General features: G+C 46.7%; 1 long non-coding RNA gene across 1 annotated transcript; it reads left to right on the top strand.

The window, feature by feature from the left end:
* Positions 1–1,571: 1,571 nt before the first annotated feature.
* Positions 1,572–22,285, top strand: LOC142038701 (uncharacterized). The gene is made up of 2 exons (XR_012652678.1): positions 1,572–1,887; positions 20,054–22,285. It is a non-coding gene; the product is annotated as an uncharacterized LOC142038701 (long non-coding RNA).
* The last annotated feature ends 1,016 nt before the right edge of the window (positions 22,286–23,301 follow it).

Genomic DNA, 23,301 nt, shown 5'->3' with positions numbered 1-23,301 from the left:
ATGAAAAAAAAAAAACAGCGTAGACAGCAGGGATGTGCATTTGTGTCCTGCTGAACCCAAATGTTTAAAAGATGAGTCCTCTGGATGCTAGCTTTGATTTTTGTTAGCTTTAGCTCTTGAAGCCCAGTTTGGAGGTTCTTGCTTAGCTGAGGTTTTCCTACCAGATACAGAAGATAGGATGGAGACATTCCCATGCATTAGTAATCCCATCCCATCCCGTAAGCTCATTCTAGTCTGCACCTCTTGTGGGTCTGCTGCTCAACTCGATGGAGCTGTGTCCTGCTGTGATCTTCAGTGAACATGACCTTGATTGCTGATGTCTCTCAGGAACAGTAAGTGATCTCTTCTCTCTTTGTAGGATGGACAAAACCTTGCAAGCCATTCCTCATGTTTCTGGTGGCTTCAGCGTGCTGCTGGACTGGTCACTACTTTGCCGTCAGGCTGGAGTAAGCTATCCAGGGGTATGGTCATACAAAGAACTGAAGCTCTCCGTGGTATGTGTGCATTTTGTCCCCTTTTCCACCGTTTGGCCTTCAGAGGATCTGTAGCAAAGATTAGAGGAAGGTGCAGTAACTGTCCAAGCCCCTGTGACCTGTGGACAGGGCCCGCAGACGCTGGGTTGGCATCCAAAGCATATAAAAGTTTCACTCCAAAAAGGCCAGACAGCTGAAAAACATGAGGCAGGTGTGGATGTGCAGAGGAATAACGCGGGACCGAAAAGCAGGAAGAAAGAAAATTCCCTTTTCCGTGGCATTTCAGCTGTCTCTTCTGACTTGACCTCGCATTACTGAGGGCCTCGTGTATTTTCTTCAAACACTCTTTCAGCTGAGTGTGTGTGTGTGTGTGTGTGTGTGTGCAAATGAGCGGGTCTTTACAAACCCTGTATAGATTGCATATGTTGTATAGCTGTACTTCACGCCGAGGTTTTCTCGGTCGCAGGGACGCGTTCCCCCAGCCTCGCCGAGTCCAGACGCGCAGGAGGGCAGAGCGTGTCCCTGGCATCCCTGCCATCTACCCGGCTACTGCGAGCCATGCGGGAGAAGGCTGGGCATACAGGCGCACGTCCAGGGAGATGAGCGGACACGGTACTTTGCGGGCCCTGCGCGGAGGAGGCGGGGGGGGGATCCCGGGGGGATCCCCACGGCTTGCAGCTCGGCCGAGGCTCTGCCACAGCCCCTGTCCCGGCGCAGGGGAAGGGGGAGGCTCCGGCCTCCTCGGCGTGGCCTGCGCGGCCGCCCAGCCCTGCCGGGCCCACACCCCCCCCGCTCCCCGCCGCCGCCGCCGCCGCCGCCTCCCCCGGCCCCGCTCCGCCGCGCATCCCCCGCCCCGCGTCAGCCGGCGCCAGAGCGGCCGCCAGGGGGCGCCGTCAGCCCTCGGTGGGCCGCGGGGCGCGCAGGTCGGCGCGGCGGGGCTGCCCCGGCGGAGGCGCCGGCGGGAGGAGCGCGGCCGAGGGCGGGAGGCGCCGGGGCTGAGCGGCGGCGGCGGCGGCGGGGAGGGAGAGAGGGCGGCGGGCACCGGGGGGGGCCGCGGACGCCCATTTCCTGCCTTGTGCGGGGCCGGATGGGCCAGCGGAGCGGCGGGGAGGGCAGGGGGTGGGGAGGGCAGCCTCGGGAGAGCCTCCCGATCTGCCGCGCCGGGTCGCAGCGGGGAGCTGCCCGGGCGCAGGGGTGGGGACTGAGCCGCTTCCTTAAACGGCGCGGGAGCGGCGGGGGCGAGCGGCGGAGCGGGCCCGCACCGCCCCGGTGAGCCGGGCCGCGCCGACCCTCCCGGGACGCGGCCGCAACACGTGGAGCAAACTTTCGAGGGATGTGCGTCTGCCGCCGGACAGAAACTCCGCCGCATCGGGATTGCGCCTTAATGTTGCCCGGAGCAGCTCGCCTCTGTCTGGTTTGATGGTTTTTGGCTTTTTTTTTTTCTAATTTTTTTTTTTTGATTGCTGCTTTTGGGTGCTTTGGTTTTGGTTTTTTTCTCTTTCCCCTACTTCTCCTCTGCTGCTGGTTGGGTCGGGACTTCTTAAGCTCGCCGGGGCAAACGCAGCGTTTGAAAAGCCGAGAGAAATGTTGCAATGTCCCTTGTGGCAACGAATTCTTCTTTTTTCTTTTTTTTTTTTTTTTTGCTTTTTTGCTTTTTGCGAGGGCAAAGAGGAAGGGTGAAAAAAAATCCCAACGTGATCAATACCAGTTTAAATACCCATCTGCGAGCAACTGGGCTGCGGGAGGCAGGCGAGGGGGGACCGCGGCCGCCCGCTGCTTCTCCCCACTTGGTTGTAGTTCAGCCCGAGCCCTTCCTGTGCGTAATCCCGAGGACCTGCGGGGCTGGGGAGGGGAGGCGGCCGCAGGGACCGTCCCCCCCCCCCCCCGACCCCCTTTCCTGTGCTCCCTCCTCACTCGGAGCAGGTAACGGAGGGCCTGGGGCTTTTTTTGGCCGTTTGTACCGTACGGGGTGTTTTCGCATCCCCCCCACCCCCTGCCTCTCCCCGCGTACGAAGTTCCCGCAGGAGCGGGGATCGGGCTCGGCGGTGCCGAGTCACGATGCGCGTCGGGGCCCGGCCCCGGGGGCTGCGGGCCCGGCCCGAGGTGCGGAGCTGGCTCCGGGGCGTCCGAGGCTCCGGGACCCGGAGCCGGCCGCTTCGGCCCCTCGCAAGTTCGGGGAGGGGGCGGCGCGGATCGCTGCCTTCCCCGGCCGGGGGGGGGGGTCCCCGGTGGCCCCGGAGCGGTGGCCGGGGCGGGAGGGGGGGGGGGGGGGCGGCTCTACGCTGGCGATGGGCACCGGCCAGCGAGAGGAGCCGAATTTAACAAACAGTAATAAGAAATCGCAGCCTGCGCCTGATGGGCGAGTTGAGGGTTGGGTCTTTGCGGGCGAGATGAGAGGTTTGTGTCTTCAACTGGCCTACAAAGTCCCAGTTCTCGGCTCCCAGGACCTGCCGGGCACTCGCAGCGGGCGAAGACGGAGCGCGGCGGCCGCCGCTGCCCGGGGCCGCTCCCGCCGGGAGGCGGGGGCCCGGCCCGGCCCGGCGGGGCATCGGCGGGCGTTGCTGGGGTTCCCGGGACCGCCGGTTTTCCCAGCGCTGGGGCCGGCGGGTGCGCCCCCCCCCCCTCCGGTTCGCCGCGGGCGGGCCGTGGGGAGAGGACGGAGCCGGTTCTCCGCGAACCGTAAGTGCATTTTGTTTTCTTCCACCTCGGAAAGGGCCTTGGAACGGGCGCGTCTTGCCGGTGCTGGCGGCCGGCCCCGCGGCCCCCGACGTGCCCGGCTGCGGCCGCTGCGGGCTGGCGGGACGCGGTGCCCGGGCCTGCCTTAGGGAGCGAGCGCCCGGCTTCGGCTTCGGCTCCGGCAGGGCCATGTGCATCCCTTTCACCGCTTTCACTTTCAGAAAACACAGCTGTTTTCTTTTTTCTTTCCCTCCTTTTTTTTTTTTTTTAAATAAATCTAGTCACATACATGCCAAGTGGCCTGGCTCCCGGCGGTTCTCTTATAATTCACGCAAGTGTTTTTATACCCCCCACCCTTCCGACGTTCCTTATTATTTGTCTTTGATTTCGATTGGGCACACTGCACTTCTGGAGACACCGGATTGTGCTCCTTCTTTGGGCACGGTATAGATACAACTCTGTGCGTGTATATTACTCTTTGCTTATATAGCATCGTATTTGTAACTTCTGCGCCCTTCTGTGTTACATTTTCAGTTCTTGGATTAGAATTATTTGGAGGGTCCTCGTAATTTTTTTGATTTATGTAGAGATGTTTTTACTCCTCTCTCATAAACTCAGTGGTGTTGACCTAGAATAAGGAAAAAGGCCAAGTGGCAACAGTATTCTCATGGCTAAGGTCTATAAAAGCAAACGGAAAATTAAAATCTTCCTGTGTCATTTTTGAGCCACTTAGAATTTAATTCTCTCCCTGATGTAGCATTGCAGGGGTCTACATTCTGCATGTGTGTACTCAGACGTTTAAACACTCTACACAACTTTTATGCTCTCATCCCATGAGATTTTTGCAAACAAACCCTGTTGTCAGTGCTATATTCTGTAGCATTTGCCCATAAAAATAACAATATTTACTTAGTGTTCTGCGATTAGGAAAAATTTGCAAATGGTATTACAGACCTCTGCATACTTTTTTCTTCTTCATCCCTCTATATCCAAACGCTTGTGCGCAGCATAATAAAGTGCATATTAGTAGCTATTCCGCTGACATGCGTTGGTGCATACAGACCTCGATATATCAGAATTATTTCCCGTGTGCGGTCCCTCAGTTGCCTGTTTGTGTTCGGGGACAGCAGGCGCAGTCAGGTCTGCCTTGGGCCCGTTCTCTTTATAAACCTATTCATAAGTACTGGTTGGGAGCTTTCTTTGAAAGCAAAATTTAAAGGAAATTTTTTTGCACGTTTCTTTTCCCCATATGCCCGTTTTTCCAAAGAACTCTGTCTAGTGGCCACAAAAAGGAAAAGTATGTGAAAGTAAGGAGTAAAGGCAAAACCACTGTTACCCTTTTAGGAGAGAACGCTGTTAGAGACTGTTCTGCTGGCTTGTTTGCAGCCCTCTTCTCCCTGCAGATCTGTAGCTCTTAACGAAATTAATCTGCAGTGAAATCACAGAAATCTGATTCTAATCATCTGCCCTGGAACAAGACGGAGCTACAAGACGAGGAGCGTAGTGTAAAAACACTTTAAGCACGCGGAGCCGTATCATTAACATTAAAACCTGATGGTGTGAAAGGGGGGAATGGGGAGCAGATTTCTGTGCCTCTTTAGCATGCTCCTTCCAACTCCTTGTACAACTTCTTAGGTATCACTGGCAAGCAGCGATTTTTGTTGAGGTTGTTTGTGTTGCTGTTCAGGCTCTTGGACTAGCTGGTAGGCTAAACTGAAGTTTTCCCTTTCATAGGAGATTTTCTTAATTGTGGTTTGCTTTGTAAAGCTGGGTAAACTGCTGGGTTTAGCTTTTGTCAGGTTTAACATAATCTGGAAATTTTTTTTCCAGCAGTAATTGGTTTCTTCCTGCCTTTAAGTAATTCTGGCAAGTTTTGTCCCCCCAAAACCTATTTTGGAGCGCCGTATAACATAATTTGAGTTACTATCTTTTGGGTTGAGTGCATCATTCAAGATTTAGTTGAAGCCTGGCTTCTGTAGGGAGTGAGTGCTCAGCATTTTATGGTCATCAGGACTTGTTAAATGTGTGTACATTTGAGCTTCCAACTCCCTAGTCACTTTTAGAAATCTTTTTTTTTTTCTTAATGGCATTTGCCAAGGTGAAAGGACACATTTTTTCAAGCAACGTTCATCTGTTTGAACTAGTGTGGATGTAGTTGTTTATAGCTGCTAGAACTCTGTTGACAGACTTGCTGATACTAGGAATGTATTTTTTTTCTCCATTCCTCTGTATTATTAGCGATTATTTAGATCGTACCCGCACACGTTGCATTGACAGGCACTTTCCAACTTCTGTTTGTGCCCCAAAGAACATACAGTGCAATGCAGATGGATTTCTCAGCATCTGTTTTACACTGTTGAGTTTAAACATTCTCTCTGAATTAAAGTTCAGGCTGGAAGGGAACATTCCCTCATGCCCCAAATGACTTTTTGTGGGTCAAATTACAAAGTAAAAATATTTTATTTTTAAATAATGTTGCTCTGAAGGCTGGGTTGGGGGTAGGCCACGGTTTAGCACTTCCCAAATGCTAAAGAAGATGGTTCAAGCTTCTGCTGCAAGTTGTGGACAAGCTCTTAAATTACCATTTTAGCTCTGAAGCTTTCATAATGTCTTTTGCTCTCTGGGATGCAGACTCAATTATTCTCCCCCTCCCTGGCTAATAATGGGGCTTTGTTTTATTTTCACTTCTAAACTTTATGCCTCTCTTGCTAATCTTTCTGTGTGTACAAATATGCTTTCTTCGTCAGTCAGACTTGGCAATACTTAGGCCACACTAAACTAGTTCTGGGCAGTACAGCAAGGCTCTCTATTTATCAGGGGAAGTTTATTACACTGTAGGAGTGACATTTTCAGCCTTCTGAAAGAGTTGGTAAATATTTGGCAGGTTCTACTCCTTCAACAAAAAAAGGACCATATTTTATCTGTGATAAGGCCTGAAAGAAAACCATCTAGGCATTAAGGGCTTGAGTTGTTGGGCAGAAGGGTGGGGTTTGTGCAGGATATTCTTTGAATTGCACTGAGTGAAGTCAAATGTTTGCCTGCAATTTAGGAACCACTGTTCCTCTATGTTTGCAAATAGAGACCTTCAAGCCAGGGTTGTATTTTAAGTTGCAGGAGGGCACAGAGCATAGCAAGTATGTGGTGTCTGGGTTACAAATATATGTAATCAGGGGCAGGTTAGATTCAGACCGTGCCTGGTCTCGGCTCTGTTGTTTAGTACAGACCTCTCCCAGAAGCCTGGACATGCTTATATTAGAGCCTTGCACCCTTAGTGAGGACTAAATTTCGTAAGAGTGAAGCATCCAGCATGCACCCGGCTTGCAGACACTTTCCCCTCTGCTCTTGGCCCCATCCGCAGATGGCAAACCCCGAGCTCGGGGCACGCTCTGTGCCAGCTCCCACTGCAGGCCAGCTCTTAAGCACACAGAGGCAAATCAGACATGGAAGAGAATGTGCTTTTCCCTTCCCACTGTTGGCCTGCTTGAGCAAATCCTTCCAGCTCCTGCTGATTTCATCACTTCCCCTCCTGGGGACCCAAAAGTGACAGATCCCAAAGGGGAGAGGAGGAGGGCAGGAGAGCCCAGAAGAGGCTGCAGGGTGGCTCGTGTTGTCCTCCCCACCTTGCGGGTGGGGACACCCCTCCAAGGCTTCAGCCCCTTGCTGCAGTCGATATCCCTGTAAAACGAGATCGGTGGCATCCGCGTGGCTTTCACAAGGCACAGTGCTGTCTCCCTTTGCCGGGTGTGATCTTTGCTTGGTAGAGGGGTTTCTGCTTTCTGCTTGGGTTCGATTGCTTTGGGGGAGTGAGTGAGAAGAGGGGTGTGTGTATGTGGTGGTAATAGCAGGAGGATTACAACTGCTGGGATCCCAAGGAGGGGAGTGTCTGATGCCGGGGTAGGGAAACCCTTGCTTGCTGAGGGCAGAATAGGTCTTTCAAACCCCATTGCCAGTCTGCACATTCGCATGAACCTTGGTGTGAGCCAGCAACAGTGTGGAAAAGAAATCATGTGGCTACAGACTGAAGGAAATGAGCCAGGGGTGATGCTGGTCCGGAGATGGCTTCCTCTTCCCTGCCTAACTGATGGACTGTGGATTCTCGGCATATTTCTTTAGCACTGAATAAGCAAAATATTTCCAAGACATTGCTTGGTAGATTTGGGTTTGTATAGACTTCTTGGATTTTATTTGGATCTTAGTGGCCTATCGGTTTAGGAGGGTTAGGCTGTTTGGTTTTCCCTTTCTGTGGCAGCAGGCAGCGGGCCTTTGTTCTTCCTCTCCTTTGGCAGAAGATCCTTCACGGTGTCCTGAACGTCCACGTGGGTGGATGATGTGCCCACATTCCATGGCATCGTGTGGGATTTCAGTATTTTCCCAATACAGATTTGTTAGAGACGCCATTTATAGGTCCAGGACTGGAATCTTGACTCCCAGATCGTGCCTGCTAGTGTTGTCATTCATTATTATTATTTTAATTACAAAGCATCCCATCTGACCAAGGCTTTGGAGTCTTGCTCAGCCAGTCACAGTACAGTACTCGGTTGCAGTGCACATGACAGATCATGGAGGAATGCACGCTGCTTCAGGTGTTATTTTGAGGAGCAAACGTTGCCTTGAATCGTCCAGATCTGGTGAAAGGGTCAGTCCTGTACAGCTGGAGGTAGGGCAGGGACTCTTCCTCTCCTTTTCCTGGTGAAATCTTCATTAAATGAAATGGTGGCATACCAGTTCTTGCAGCTGTTTTGAATCTCTATAAATGCGCTTTACTTTTTTTTTTTTTTTTTTCAGTTCTAAGTATGGAATTTCCTCAAACTATAAAATTCGAAAGCAGATTTCATTCAGCAAGATCTCTTTGCATGATAGGTTTTAAAATATGGTGAGGAACACAATTTAAAGCACTTACATTTAATTCAATCGGCAGCCTGTAGGAACTAATCTACAAGTGACCCAAAGGCCTGCTAAAATTAGTCATGGTTTTAAGTTTTTAGAAAAAAACAGGGCTTTTGAACACAATACTGTCACTAGGGTTAAATTCAAATATGCAAGTGCAGTAGTTTAAGGAATAAATTCCAGGAGCTGTTTAACACTCAGCTTCGTTACAGAGCGACTATCAGGTTGGGTTAGGCAGAATTGCCGTATGCTGAAACATCTGGAATAATATCACATTTCCCCAAAATGGAATTTTCTTTAAGAGCTGCAGCAATTGCTGATATTTGAGAGGGTGGAGCTAGCAGCAACCTACAAATGCTGGAAAATGAATTAAGAATTTATAGAGTGAAATATTGAGACTTTGTCAGGAATCGTGATTTTGATTATGATCTCTTGTTTAAAACATCAGCTAATTCTGAGAACTGGGACTTTCCAGGCTGCAGTGATTGGTAGGACAGTTTATGCTGGGGCCAGGAGCTCGGCTCCTTGGCACTTGGCTTCTTAGTCTTTTGATGAATTCCAGTGAAACAAGTTGTGGCAAACTGATTTGGAGCTTTGGAGCCAGAATATGCATGAAAAATCTTGTATGAAAAGAGAGATTGTTTCATAAAGAAGAATTTGAATGTAGTTCAGTTAAAATATGCTCAATTTAAAACTGTAAATGCTATTTTGGTATTTTATGCAAGATAAAAGTTTCCTCAATTCTAGCATTATGGGTGTATTTTACACCTGAAGGATACTATAAAAGTAGACTTGAACTCCCAGTTGCATTTAAAATGTTTTTTATTACAAAATCTGCTTTGACTACAAAGATATTTTGTATAATTGTGACTTCATCAGTTAATTTTGAAGGAAGTATTTCTGGAGGTGGAAAACATTCCCATGCAAATCTAACAGTTGTACAGAACAAGAATAAGAAAGGTGCTTAATCACAAACAAGCTTGCCCATTTTAATTTACCTTGGACCATAAAATCAAACAAATAATGTAATTTGTGAAAAAACTTAATCAGCTATTTACGGTATCCATTTTTATCAGTGTTGTGGATTATTCAGCAGTATAGTTAATGGTGTTCTACCTATAGCTTTCAGTATATTAAGAGTGTCTGTTTCACGTGAACGATCGTATGCACCCAAAACCCAGCTTTAATCTACATTTAAAAACCCCCGATATTAAATTTTTTTTAAACAATTGCACTGAACAATGAAATTCAGCTGAGTAACTTAAGCTGAGTTTCTTAAATCGCAGTTAGTAAAGAGCTTCCAAAACTTCGTCCAAAATAGATTGTAACAAAGGAGCAGAACTTCACTGAATCATTTCACAATGTTTGTTAGCTGCGGCTCAAAGTGCTACACTGAGATTAGAATTACGTTACTCCAAGTCCCAGCCTAAATTTAGCTCCAAGATTCACATACTGCATTTGCTTCATTGGAAGAGTTTGGTTCGCTTGTAGCATATTTGAGCTAGTTTTGCATCTCCTTGGGGAATAAATTATAGCCTGAATGAGAACATTCACACACATTTATGACATTAATGCTATATGCAGTTGGAGGTTCTGCATGCATTTAGCCTTTAAAACTAGTACTATCTCTAGCTTCCTTCCAGGAATTTATTTAATTTCTGTATCAATAGCCATTAAGGGCAGTGAGACACAATGAAACAACGTTTTTTTCTGACAGTGTTTCTTTGCAGACATCTTTGCAAACATAGTAATAAGCTTCTCACTTTAGAATTTCCACTGGAGTGAACTCTTTCCCCCCCGCCCCCCCCAGCCCAGCCCCATGTGAGTAACTCACTTGTATAGCGAGTTGTTTCACATGCCCCAAATGTAATAAATCCAGAGTAAGGAAAATGCTTATGAGCCAGTTTTTAAGGTGTTATGTAATACTGGTTACATAAAGTTTTGGATGTCTTTATACTTTTAAAATATTATTGCCTTCAAAAAGAACACAAACTGTAGTTTAATTTCAGAACATCTGATAGGAGTTTCATTTTGAAATATAAATTGGGCTAGTAGATTGTCTAGATCGCAGAATGAATTTACAGCTCTCCAAAGAAACAGCAGGTGTGCCCGTTGCTAAATAAAACATCTCCTGTAAGCCAGTGGAGATATCCTGATCGGCACCAGCTCAGGATTTGTCCCATACTCTAATTTTGGTGACTGGTAATGTTTTTGGATGAACAGTCATGAGCACTTCTATCATTTTAGAGCAGTATGTTCGTAAATGTTTGGAAATTCTGTAACTTTCAAACCTTTTCTAACTTTGAAGTCCATTTTCCAAATGGAAATACTTTATAACTTAGCTAGCTATCAGTGTTACATTAATGCTGAATTATGGTCAGTTGCTTGCCGGCAGCAAGCACAGGCTTAAAAGTGCTTAAAAATACATATAATGAGGCTGTTGCAAAGCACAGTAAGTTGTGCTGTAAGTTGGTGTAAATGGGCATGAATGTTAACTGCAGTGGACTTGCACTGATTTATTCCTCCTGAAGCCCTGACCTGATGGGCTACAAACATAAGCAGTGTTTCTTTAGAGACCCAGCTCATGCAGCCAGGATCTCACCGAGGAGGGAGGATTTGCACGAGTGCTACCTGTGTCTCTCTTGTATGTGGCCTGTGCAGTGTGCAGGAGATGAACAGGATTGACATGGTGACCGAGCTCTTCCTCTCGTCTCTCCTTTCCCCCCTGAGTAAATCCACACCCAGAAGGAAACAGTTTAGTCCAGGTGAAGGAAATGTAGTACATCCCAATACAGCTTCCAGAAATAATCACCCAAGAGAATGATTTCCACAGCAACTAAAGATATGGCCAAATACTTTTTTTTCTTTTTCAAATGAAATTTGCTACAACTTCACTATTCCAGGCATGGTCTTGAATGTAAGCAGCACTGCTGAGCCATTACCTGACAGCCAGGAAGAAAAAGGGCTAAAAATAAAAGCGAAACTGAGTACATTGATTATGGTCGCTGACCTGAAGGCAAATGAGAAAGAGCACCAGGCAGCAGGGACCGGGCAAAAAAGGCACCAGGTTTCCACACATGGCATATTCTTGCCAGCCATTCCTGGTGCCTGCTGCTTGCAGTCTGTCATGTCCGTAGTCTGTTAGGGCCAAAGGAAAAATACCTGCATATGATGTCCACAGAAAGTACTCTGAGTCCAGCTCTGATGAACCGAAATCTTCCTAACCACAGCAGGGGTAGGAGCAAGGTCTCTTGTTCATTAATAGTATTTTTAAAGGGATAGAATTTCCCCCTTTCCCAAGAATTTCTTGTGCACCCCATGCAGTATTGAATGGCAATCATAAACCTGGACACTGGTAGAGCTTTAACTGACAACACCTCATTCTCATTAAAGTATCTCATTAAAAGTATCTGGCAAAATGATTCCTCCACTGAAGATGGAGTTCAGTTAACTTTATTGGTCTAAAAAGTGGGTCCTTGGTCTGGACTCCCTCTCAAGGCAGAGGGAAGGGGCAGATGGCTCCAGGGTCAGTGTGTCTCACTGGGCTGGTTGGAGACTTGAGGGTGAGAGGTAGCACCGTCTGAAGTAGCGCTTTTGTCCCGCTAATCAGAGGAAATTTGTACAATCAACTTTTAGTCACAGATGCTACGACTTGCAGCTCCCCACGCAACTTATGCAGATGGCAAGGCTTTTAACCGCGTATTTCACTTAACCCTCAGATGTGCTTGATGGCTTTGGTATCAGAGGTCTAAAACTTGCATGTATGAAGCGGCTCCTGTAACAAGTTACTGGTGGTCAGGCACTGAACACCAGCAGGCACCAGTGCGTGCCTACACAATGCAGCTTTTCTGAACATTGCTGTGACTTACTTCTTACTTTCAATCTATATGGCAAGTGAATTGGGTTTTTCTAACCTATTCTTATGGCTCTAAACTATCAGCAATTTTAAGGACACTAGCTTAACTTTGTGTTGCCAAATCCTGTCTAGTTTAATTAATGACATTCAGCAAATGAGGGGGGCTGTCCCGTGACTTTTATTGCTGTAAGGAGCTTCTGGATAGATAGAGTTGGACCCCAAACCAGTGGGCATTCCCAGTGGTTACTGAACCTGTATCTGGCAAAATGGTCCCTTTAGAAAAACATTTCAGAGTTACCACTGTGAAGTAACATTGAAATGAGAGGAAAAGTCATGTAAATTCTCCCAAACCTACATCATTATGGCTAGGTTCCCTAGTAACATACATAGACTTCATTTTTCTGTGGAAGATTTTCCTGCATTTTGTACAAAAAAAGCTGTAAACTTACAAGAAAAGATCAACATCTTAAGCAGAGAGCAACACGGTTTAAAAGCTCAGGTCACCATATTAGTGCTGTGAGAGGAGTGAGGGTACCCGGGCTCGGACAGCCATCTCTCTGGGGACCGTGGTTTTTTCCTCTTCTCTGTTGTGCCCTGGTATCCAAAATAGGTGCTTTTCATGAATGTACTGGCAATAAACAGCATGTGATGGGATTAGTTAGGAGAAGCAGCCAAAACGTTTATCAATTATTGTATCTATTTTCTTCCTCAAAGAAGGCTTCTTTCAGAGACACGTGCCTCCTCTCTTGTAATCAAATCCAGTGTGCTCTCAGTTGGTGGTTGAAAATTGATTTGCACATGCTTTGTTCTAATTGAAGTCTCTTGGCTTGTCAATATTAAATGATTTTACTGGGTGAACTTGGGCATGGGTGTTTGCTGACTTTGCGATGCTCCAGCTGGCAGTGCACACGGGTCACACGCCTGCCTCGAGAAGCGGCTCTTGTCCGGTCCATCCAACCTCCCCGAGGAGGGACTTCCTTAGTCATAAAAGAGGCAGTTGTGTCTTAAAAAAAATGGAGCTTTTGGGTCCCAGTCTCCTCTGCTTGCTCCTCCCTGGGGAACGGATACAATTTGACCTTCCTGAAATTATTATGAACTAGGAATAAGCCTTTGCTGGAAAGGTGGAAAAGCGCAGTGAGAAAAATCCCCAGGATCATGTACGCTGTGGCTAATGAAATGTGAATTTACGTGACCACCCATAGCTGATGCACATTTTATGCTTGAGTTCTTCCATGTGATGAGTCCACTGCTAGCAGGGGCAATAGTTTTAATGATACACTTCATATTTTTTTTTAGGACTTTGTACACTGCTCAGACATAAGGGAACTAATCCCCGAAGTGTGCAAATGAAATGAATGTAAGTAAGTTCTTACCTGAAGCCCTATTCAGGCAAAGTAAAAACTAAGCCCAGAGCTTTTTAAAAGCTTGTGAATAATAATAATTAGCTCACGTTTTAATGCTAATGCATTCTGATAATATGCATACTATTGTAATACCCATAATCAGTATTGGTGGGAATATGCAGAGAATAGGTACAAAAGTTGCAGTTTAAAAAAAAGAAGTCAGAAACCAGACTTTGGGTGAATTCTTTGGAGTGTATGATCACAGGAATATTCTTATATTCTTTCCACTTACTGAGCCTCAAAGAACTGGAAAATGGGGAGCACCAGAATACCTGATAGATCCACTTAAAGCTCCAGGTCAGTAGCATGCTTAAGCACATGCTTAACTTTAAGCAGATGATTAATCACATCCCTGGTCCATGGAGTAATTAAACATGTGCTTATGTACTTTGTACAGTGCAGTACCAGCCTGCAGGCGTTCTCTAAATACTGGTGTGCCTGAGAAAGTGGTGAATCAGAAAGTGATTTTTGGCTGGAGTTTGGAAATGAGCTTAAAAGAGTTAGTTAGGCACCCAGGACTCATTATATTTGAATAGCTGTGGAAAAGCAGGTCTTGTTAGCAGAACCACGTAAGTAGCAAGGTGTGGCCATTTACTTTATGGTAATGCTTTAGTTTTGTTTAAAGTGAAATGATTTTAAAACCCCTTCTGCTTGGCAATTTCCTGCTGCTCTCCTATAACTCTTTGCTTCCCTTAATGCTGGCCAGACCAGATTATGTTCCAGCAAAGCCCAAGCCAGGCAGCCTCTGGCTGGCAGCTTCTCTCTTAACTCACTGGTCAAAGTCTAGGTAGATTCAGAATTGGAGGCAGCACTGGCAGGTGGATGCCAGCAGCACGGCTGCTTTTCCTGCCGGCAATCAGTCCAGGCGCAGCTCTGCGGTAACGCGCTCCTCTGGGACCCGGCAGCCATCTCCACGCTGCTGCTTGCTATCCATACACCTACCAACCTGCTCGGGTTTCTCCAGCACTGCTGTGCCTGGGGCCATACCCTTGGGTTACAGCTGCACTAGTAAACCCAACAGCTGATGGCTGTGTCCTGAGCGTGGTCCTGGGCAGAACTTTGGCCTGGGACTCTTCCAACCAGTCCCTGGATATAGTCTGAAATATAGTCTGAAAGTCAGCATGAGTGAGGGTCCATTATCAATAGGCTGTTTGGATGTGCCCCCCCCCCCCCCCCCCCGTCTTTTGGTGGCCCAAAGACTTTAATAGGACAGCTGTGGCCAGACTGGGCTGGTTGGCCGTGCCCTGGTTAATTTACTAGCAGTCATGTAGCCTCTTCTAGCCAGAGCTCCTCCTCCCCTGGTGTTCTTCTCCTAGCGTTCTCCCTTCATGTCCCCTTCCTTGTGCCAGCCAGTTTCATACGTTAGTTGTTACACCAGCAAGCTCCCTTCTGAGTCGGTCTGGGTGTGTTTTGCCAACATGCTTGTTTGGCCGTGCGATTTGACCAGGCAGCGCTGCCATCCTCTTCTTTGCCAGCCTGAGCCAGATAATGGTCTCTTGCCAGTCAAGATGGGTGTAATGTGGCAGCCTCTAGAAGACTTTTTGATGACTAATTGTTTTATTTGATATACTTAAAGTCAGTTAGCTGCTTTAATTTCCTTGTTCTCCAAGGCCTCTGCATATAAATGCTAGTGAGGTCATCACAGTGAGGCAAGTCAGTGCAGCATCAAACGTTACTATTCAAACTATTTGCTCCTACGTATCTGGATGGTGGGAGGCTCATTTCCGAAGCGGCCTCCATGGAAAGTCTGTGTAATGTGTTTGATTATCCAACCTTGTCATTTTCAAAGGGACCCAGTCAAGATTAACAGGGCCTAAATGTACCATCTCCTGAAAATAACTCTGGCTTTCCAGCTCCTCTGCTGATGTTGGGGGTGGGAGGGAGAAGAAGCAACGCTCCAAACTGAGGATTGCAAAGAAAGTGGAAATGTAAAATGCACGTGGCCAAACCCACCCCTTGTCAGCCCCGCAGGATGGGCGCTCTTCCATTAGTGTTCAAGTGTTCCTTCACTTTTGGGTCCTGGTGCAGTGGGTCTTCCAGAGGACTCTGCTGGAGCCGTGAGGACAGGGAGCTCAGCACTCCGCACAGAGGCTGGGCAGCTCTTGCTGCTGGAGACGGCAGCTGCTGGGGATGTCATCTCTTCCTTGGCAAAGTGAGAGACTTCCTGAATTTTTCTTATGTGTGTATTTTTATTTTCTTGTTTTCTTGTGGGTGAGGGAGTCTAATGAACCCAGCTAACATGGGCACTTTCTGGAGCATGCTTGGGCCTGCACAAAGGACAGCTCGATGAGAGTCATAGTTTGTGCTGGCAGGACCCAAAGCCGGTAACTGCTGCTCTTAGTAACTTCTTCACAGCTGATGGCATTTCCCAAATGCCAGGTGCAATTGTGCTGTGCCACAGTCTCTCTTGGGGGCAGGAGTGGCTGGGATGGATCATAGTCATACATTCGTTCTCCTGCACTGCACAGTTAATATTTTCTTGAGGACCTCTCATGTAATTTTCAAGATGGTGATCAGCCCAATCTTGGTTTTGAGAGAAAAATCTGAGACAAGCCTCTTTTCAGAAAGTAAACCCCACATGTAAGCGGTTTCTGGAAGCCTGCTTTGCCAGCATTTCTCCATGGCAGCTCATTAATTTCAGGGCCACGTTGGTATCAGTTATTTGCTTGCTGCCGGGTCCACTGGCTTATGCACCTGGAGTCACTGTGCATTTTGGGAATTGTACAATGCACAGAGTCCTTGGAGCCCTGGTGCATTTTCAGCTGCTCTGAAGACAGCCCTTCATCTTTTTAAAGCTACCTAGAGCCAACACTGCTGCCATCTAAAACCAGAGGCTGAAGCTCTTGTCTGGGCAGAACAGGATCGGCAGCTGTTGTTAAAAGGGCCGGAGTCTCTCCTGTGAGTGGGTGTTACTCATTTGGTAGTACCAGTCCATTCCAGCTGAGGATCTGTCCCTTTGTTTTGTGTATAGGACAATTTGTTTTCAATTTTTGTTTCTGAAAGGAAACTGTCAAGACAAAATTCACACTTAAAAAAATTAAGGGAAACAGCCCTTTGTCCGTTTCTAACAATCCCCTTTGATGACTAAAGCTAGAAGAATTCTAGAAACTGCAATCATTGTCTACCTTCGGTTTGGTTTTGTGCTGTTCTTGCATTTTCTGAGTTTCAAATCCAACGCACCAAAAAGACTTCAGTCCCAAATCACCCCGATAACATCAGTGTAACCTAGAGATCTGTGCTCTGATGATTAAAATCTGATTGTGCTTTATCTAGAAGTGGAACTGCGGCAGCAGGGAGCTGAGAGCAGCTTGGGCAGTATTCCCCTCTTCTAGAGCACACAGCCTCGTGCTGGCTTTGCACTCCAAGAAGGAACATGTAAAGCCTCCGCAAAGGGAGTTCCCTGGAGCAGCACATATCCAGCCTCACTGGAATCTGCCAATGACTTGATGCGAGTAAAATAAAATCAGGGGGTGAGATAGCCTACCCAGGCTGAAATCTGCAATGACTCCGATATTACCTGCTTTTCTGTACCCTGGGTGTGCTCTGTCTGCTTGTGGGGGGGGTCCTGGCTGCTTCGGAGGTTGTGGTCTCCCTGGGGCAGAGGCTCATCAGATTTTCTTCCATGTCGGTATGCAAGTGCTGCAGGGACCTGGTCCTTGCCTGGGGCTTCTTCCAACTACAAAGAGTTGTTTATTGTCAATCCAAGAAAAAAGGAAAAAAAAAAAAAAGAACTTTTAAAAATAATAACAGCATGCATCTCATTTTAATTTTAGTCCTAAAAACTACTTGATGCTCTTTACAAAGGAATTGATTCCTTAAATGAATGAAGCAGCCATGAGTGCTACTTTCAGTGTGGGACTGCTGACGCTCTGACTCATGCTTTGCTTCTTGCAGGCTCTGGCTTTTATGCTTCATTTAGGACACCAACGTCATTAGCATTCAGAGGGCTGCTGCTTTTTTTTTTTATTATTATTATTACACTGCTGTTGAAATTTTTTCAAAGATGCAAATAATATTCGGATCAGAATCATGGCTCGTTTATTACCAAATCAGGGCATAGGGTTTGCTTTCATTTGACTTGCAAGCCTTAGAAGAAATTCTAAATGAAAATAAGGTGTGGCTTTGTACAATAATGAGAGGGTCTCAGGGGGTTCAGGGATGCCAGGTTGCCTGCTGCTGCGGAGTGTCATTCCCTGTTAGGATGGGTGAGGATATTTGTCTTGTGTTGCACATGGCTGGGATCTTTGTGACTGCCACAAGCCTCGGCATTTCCATCGCACGCAGAGTGGCCACGCCAGCCGGCGGTGCGTGTCCCTGGAGATGGCATGTTTGAACTGCAGCAACTCCAAACAAGATGCTGCTCTGTGCGGCTGAATGTGGCAACTCAGCCTCTTTGTTCTGGAGCTGAATGTTAACACACCAGTTGAGGCCAGCAAGTGCTTGGGCCCCGGGAATGGAGAGGGGGAGCTGCGCTCGAGGAGATCGCTGTGCTGCCGCTCACGTCTCGCCTTGCAGGTTTTCAGAGATGCTCGACCACTCGTGTTCTTCCTAAACTGTAACTGGGAATGGGGGAAAGGGTCCTTTGCTGAGGGACACGATGTCTTTAATGCAAGGAAAAAAAAAAAAAAAAAGAGAAAAAAAAGAGAAAAGCCCTGAGAGTCCTCGGGGGTTCCCTGCTCTGCCACAACCACCCTGGAAGCCCTTGAGCATGTCACAGAGTCCCTCTCAAGCACGACAGCTGGCAGGGACACTTGCAATCCCACCACGGGGATGGGGCCCGTCCCTGCACCCTACAGACAGAGAGTTCATGGGGAAGCAACAGAGCAGAATTGTGGGAATCTGCCTATGGTTTCTGTTGAGTCCACCTCCATCAGAATTCAAATCACTGATGAATTAAAAGGAAAGTGTCGCTCCTTGCCCTAAGGACATGCTGGGGTGGGCCGGGATTTCCTGGAGGACTTGTGAATGAAGGTTGAAAATTCCCAGCTAACTACTTGGCACCTTTTTAGTAGGGAACCTATAGATCTTTTTCAGATACTACTTAAGATGAAAGTTGTTGAAAAATCAGTAGTAATTCCCTAATTAAAAATCGCAGCTTTATTAATAAATTAAAAGCAACTGCTTCTGCAGTTGGGCAAATGGGTGTCACCTGCTCCTGCTGGGAGCTGCGGCTGGGCAGCTCTAAGCACCCTGGGGATCGCCGGTTCCCATGCACAAGTACAAGAGCGCAGCGCTGCCTGTGCAACAAGCTGGTCGGCCCTGGGGTCTCCGCTTCTCCTGGACGAAGCGCCAGTGCTCACGTCATTGCCGATATGCGTGCATTTGCAGGAGAAGGTGTTATTGCCTTTTGCCCTAATGGTTTGGGGTATTTCAGGGCTGCTTGCAGCTAGCTGCGCCAGGCTTTGTTTGATGGCATTTCTGCCGAGTGACAGACGAGCCATCTGGCGTTACGCTGAAACGCAGCGCGGCGTTTGCTTAGGAGGGAGCCTGCAGGGATGACAAAGCAGTTCCACACCTTCCGCTGGCTGTGTCACGGCTGGGCACCAGGGCTGGGGCGGTTACTGGGCGCAGTGGCAAAGCCGTGTGTGCCAGCATGAGATGGCACAGCCGTGCCGGAGAGAAAGGACCCTGTCAGACCTCTGCCCTCCTAGGGACGGACTGAGCGGCAGCAAGAAAAATGAGGGACTTTCAGGGGCAGCTGTGTTTTACTAACCCAGTCATAATGCCCCTAAAAATCCTTATTGTTCTTGCAATGGTCAACTGTGACCTCCGGCACGGGGAGGCCTGGAAGGAAAGCACTAGCACTTGAGACAGGGCAAGCGTGGAAGGGCAGGGCTGCCCTCAGGAAGGCTTGTTTGCAAGTCGGAGCAGTGTTTCAGGCTGGGAAAGCGTTTCTGTTGGCGTGGAGCTGAGCAGACGTGTTACTGTGAATTGTGGTATGGAGCATGTACTCTGTATGAAGCTCAGGGCGTGAGAACAGGAGCACAAAGTGGGGGGAATGAAACACACCAAGCGCTTTCCCTCCCTGTTGTGCCTGTCTTGCATTTCCCCACACCAGAGTGAAATGCAACTGGAGAGAGACACACAACCCAACCCCAGAGAAAGAGCTCTTAACCAAACCATTCCTTCTCCCCTCCCCATTCCCTGTTTTACTCCTCTTTTAGCTAAACTGCTCTAAGTCAGTCATTGCAGGTCTCTGCTCATCCGAAGCACCTTTCCCTGAGCTTTATTTTTACTCTCATTTTTCAGATCAGACCAGGATGCAGTAATTGCATGCAAAGAAGCAATTTGTTAAACAGAACCATAATAGTCACTTATTTGCCATCTTTATGCATTCTAACGCTTCATTTGCATTTCTGAGAACTTCTATATGTTGAGTAAAAGTTTTTATTTTCATTGAACTCTGCAACAATGTTCAAAGCTTTTATCCTTTAATAACTCTACCCAGGGGTATGGATAGTCAAATTAATCTGGCCCCACAACAGCAGTAGTCCCTTTTGCACTGTCTAGTTGGATTACTCATTATCTTTTTGAAAAGGCTTTGTTTAAGGCTTTTATAATGTTTATCAATTAATTGATATGTTTATCAATTAATTCTGCTTTATATGCCTATGTAAATAGATAAGAAATGCATGGTTTTTTTGTTTGGTTTTTTTTTTTACAGTGACTACATAGACTTGCTTTACACATCACTTATTTTTAATTGGGTTATATGGCTCTGGAGCAAGATTTACTCATTTGTTATTTGTTATTCTCAGGAGCATTTCAACTGCTTTTCTTAAAGCTGAATTCTGTGTAAACGAGAAGTGACTAGAAACCCTGAACTGAGTCCCAGGTCTCGCGTAACTATGTAAGGCACACTGACATACTGACGCTGCTCCCGTTAAGGTATGGTATGAATCAGGAACTGTACCAGCTGCCATGGAACGAGTGCGTTCACATGAAGTCATCCTGCCGTAGCTATTGCAGAATCATCAACTTCGCTGTGTGAGCAAGCCCTAAAAGACAATCCTTGTCCCAATGACTGTGTGACTAGATAAGATGAGACAATGGGCACAAGAAAGGCACCTTACTATCAGTTAAGGATACTGTTCAACCAGCTGGGAACAAAGAAATTTGGGCTGCTCAAGGCCCCACAGGACTGTCCGGGAGTGACCTTCCCTGCGGGCTGATTCCAGGAACTTGCCATTTTTGGAACTGTTTGTTTCAGGACTTACTGCTTTGACACCTTTGATTTCTGAGACTGCCCCATCATAGGAAGCCCCAGACACTCTGCTCCTCTCCACGAGGATTTCTTCATCTAGCAGCTCTCATGTCTTCATCTGATACTGAAACGAGATCGAAGGGCTTGAGTGTTTCCTTGGCAAGATGTGTGGATGGTATTAGTTTAATCTGGTCTGCTTCTGATACCTACCAAGCCAACTGGACCAGCCCCAATCACCTCAACTGCTAACAGGCTGCAGAGCAACGACCTACTACAGTGGAATATTTTTTGTGCTGCAAACAGGAAGATCAGGAATGAGGGTTTGTAACTTTTTTGGATGTGTTTCTATGTTACAATTTTATCTTTAGTATCACCACCTTATTCAAAATAAGAATATTTAGATGTTAAAATAAACACATTTTTGCTCTGAAATACTGGGATATGCCTCCCCAGCTTCTTCCTATCTTGGCTTTGCCACTATGAAGAGAACCCACTCCTGGATTTTAAAGTCGGAAGGACGAGTCTGAACCTCTAACAGAGGATGAGTGCATAGAGCAACTTCTGCAATTCATCCTGAAGCCAGGGCCCTGATGAGTGGATCTTTTTCTTAAGTGCTACGGGAATTCTGCCTATATAAATGTCTGACCAGCTGTTTCAGTGCTTTATAGCCTTGTGTCTTGTATCTTGCAGCAAGCTGCAAGTACCCACTTAGGCATCTTGTATAGCCTCTGTGGATAAAGCCCTTCATGTATGTGACTGCATGTGGTGAATAGGAGAGCATGGTGGTTGTTGCTATTTTTATCCTATCTGTTCCCAAAACAGCTCTCCCAGTCACGTAGGTCACACACATCCCCTCCAGTTGCCATACTGCCTGTCAGAGTGGAGGGTAGGTGCAGCAGAGATCTATAGGGACACCTGGTACCTGACCAGGGGCTTATATGCAGGATCCCTTGTGCATATCCTGCAGGTGGGATCCAGCCCTGCCCGTCCTTCTTTAACACTTCAGGACATTCTCGGCAGACCCGTGAGTCTGTTTCTCAGTGCCCAGGGTAAGCCACTAAGATTCCAAGAACAAATTTGGCTGGTTTGGGGTTGGGTTTTTTTTGGAAGTGCAGTGTCATTTAGCACCTCCGATTTGGCTTGGAAAAATGCAGCAATACCTAAAATAAAAGTGTTCTGAAAAGTACATGCAGGTAATCATGGCTTTTTTCAGACTCAGTCTTAGGTGATGCCATCAGCTTCTACTGCAGTTAAGCACTGCCCCAGACTTCCTTGAAATTGCCATCCCTAGTCTATGCTAAGTAGTATGAACATTAAAATAGATCCTGCTGAAATAAAACACCCTGGTACTTGCATGCACACAGTTCTTTCCCTGAAAAATTGATAACAGCAGATGAACTACACTTGAGCCACCATTCATGCTACTTTGCACATCCTTGGAAGGTGCACAGCATCTAGACTGACAACAGTGTTACAACAGCCCACAAAGAATAGACCCAAAGCAGCAGAGAGCAAAGGGTGCAGGCTGAGATCCTAACAGGGAAAAGAAAAAAAAAATCAAATTTCTCTTCAAGTACAAGCAATCCTATTAATGGCTTTCAAGCACCAGTGTTCCGGGCTGCAAGGAGTCTCTCACTGCAGGGGACACTTTCTGAACTGCTCTGTAATATTGTCAGCTGCTTTCAGTGTACAACTCCTGTCTAGAATAGTTTAATGTGGTACATTCAATCAAACAGAAATTGTATGTCAGCCACATAAATGGAATAAAAGCAGTGCAGGAAATACACTTTGCAGGCAAATTTGTTGCTTTCTTTTACTGAAGCCCTTTGGTACTTTGCTGTAGTTCCTGGTAAATAGCTGCTTCACGGAGGAAATATGGTTATTTAAGCAAATGTTTGTCATAACCTTAACATTGAATTTTCAGCAAAACTGAAGAAATCCAAGCTCTCAAAGAACTTTTAGCTTTAGCATGTCATTGTTGGGCTTTTGTCTTTTTAATAGGACCAGAATTGGCCATGGTTAACTAAGAGAAAATTTGCAGGAGTTGGTGGGAAAGAAATGGCAACTTCTCCAGTGGGATGGCTGGGCCAGCCTTCACAAGGCCTGACCTTGTTCTGGTGTCCAGTTTGTATTGCCTGGGATTCAAAAGTTGATATTTGGTACTTTTTAAAGAGGAAAACCAAAACAAACCCCCAGTAAAGTGAACGGACTTCCCTGAGTCTCAAGTTAAGACCACAAACATCAGCTGATTTAGGATAGTGTGACTTGTGTGCGTGCCTTTCTCTGCCACATCAAGTTTGAAAACTTTGTTATGTCATTGAAGCAGGATTTGTCTTCCTAACCTGAAAGCCTGGCAGACAGAAAGTCCTCTCGTTACTGAGGCTGATGCTGCTTTATATGGAGCTTTAAGAAAAAGAAGAAAAAAAAAAAAGTAAATGCTCTTTCCTGACTACTAAGGATACAAGAAAAAAAAGACTGTGGTATTCCGGGTAAATAATGCTGTCAGATGTAATGAGTTAAATCCCTCATAACAAAATCCCTCATGTCAGTAGTCCTCTTGACTATTTGTCATGGTGCCCATGACCTGACATAGTGTGACAAACACTGAAGGGATCCTTGATGACTAGTGTACCTGTAAAACTTTCCCTATGTTTTTTTTAATTCATATGCCTGTAAACTTCACTTATTCTCTCTGTATGTAAACTCAGGGTGGTTCTTCAAGCTCAATAGCAGCATGTTCATAGACAAAGAATGCAAACAGAGAAATTCAGAGTTGTAGCAATCCAGTTTGTAAATTAGGGT

The sequence above is a fragment of the Buteo buteo genome, chromosome 13, assembly GCF_964188355.1.
Source record: "Buteo buteo chromosome 13, bButBut1.hap1.1, whole genome shotgun sequence".
In the NCBI taxonomy this organism is placed as follows: Eukaryota; Metazoa; Chordata; class Aves; order Accipitriformes; family Accipitridae; genus Buteo; species Buteo buteo.
The sequence above is the reverse complement of the archived record's forward strand: the minus strand, read 5'-3'. Positions and strand labels throughout refer to the sequence as shown.